A 1486-nucleotide genomic window follows, 5' to 3' on the forward strand; every position below is an offset into this window, starting at 1 on the left:
AATAGAAAAGTAAGATTACTGCAAAGAAAATTCTCTAGAATGATTCAATAGAAGATATGAAAGAAAAGTAAAAGACTCAATAAGCATAGAAATAGATCAATGTGGGTGCTTGCAGGTTAGCTCATTTGTTTAAAGCGCCCACTTGGGCAAACTCAGCCAGGTGCAGGGGACTGCGGTTCAATTCCCAGCTCCACGAGCTGCACCAGACTTGTCCTTAAGGCAGCTGGAGTTAGCAAAAATAAAAAATAAAAAAATAAATCAATAGAAATGCTTTAACCTGAAAATTGATGATAGAAATGATCTACTACTAAATGACAGAAGAATATAATGAACAATATCATGTCTGCCTCTTGTACAGCAATTAACCACTAGGAAGAATGTATGCAATGTGTTAATTATTGAAACTGTCCTACCAATTTGATTTGAAACTGTCTCATTGCTATTTGTTTCTCAATAAAATTATGGGAAAAAAAGAATATAATGAACAGATTCAGAGATCTTTGAGACAGTACAAAGGAAGTAGACTTATGAGTGAGTGACAGGAGTTCCATAAAAAGAAAAGCAGAGGCTCAAAAATATGAGAGAGAGAGAGAGAGAGAGAGAGAGAGAGAGAGAGAGCTCTAAAATCAAATCAAAAATCCATGTGGACCATCAATCTTATAGAAATAGAAATGATTATTAAAAAGTACTATAAGTGATTCTATGCCAACAAATTAAATAAATACAAATGAAGAAATATCCGGATAAACAAACTCTCAAGAAGAAATAGAAAAATGTGAATACACCTCTAATAAAGTTATCAAACTGGTAACAAAAAGCAAAAGCGTCCTTCCAAAGAGTTGAAGAATTCACTCGTGTACTCTGGAAGGAAGCAAAAAGGCCATTCTCTCACAAAGTTTTCTAAAGATAAAAATGAAGAGGCAGGAATGCTGCCCAATTCATTTTACAAGGCCAGTGCTGCGCTGACAACGGGACAAAAACACTGCGAGAAAAAAGTCTGTAGTTCAGCATCTCTTAAGCTTATTGATACAAAAGTTCTGAATAAAATATCAACAAATCAAATTCAGTAACACATTAAAAGGATCATACATCATGAAAAGGGAGGGTTTATTCATGGAATACAAGATAATTAAACATGAAAATCGATTGATATGATGCACCATGTTAACAGAATGAAATGTAAAAGCCAGCAATCTTACAACAGAAGGAACTTCATTATGTGTACAAAGAAACGGAAGTCATTGTATCAAAAAGTCAACTGCATTTCCTGTTCACTGTGGCTCTGTTCACAGTAACCAAACATGCACACACTAGGCATCCATCAAGGGGTCAGTACCTGAAAAAATGTGATATGTGTGTATGATGGAATGGCATTCAGTCCTAAAAAAGAAGTCTATGGGGGCCGGGGAGATGGCTCAGTGGAATATGCGCTTCCCTGACAAGAGCAAGGGTCTGAGTTCAATCCCCGGTTCCGCAAAAAAAAAAA

Source organism: Octodon degus, unplaced genomic scaffold (assembly GCF_000260255.1).
Source record: "Octodon degus isolate 3935 unplaced genomic scaffold, OctDeg1.0 scaffold00106, whole genome shotgun sequence".
NCBI lineage: Eukaryota > Metazoa > Chordata > Mammalia > Rodentia > Octodontidae > Octodon > Octodon degus.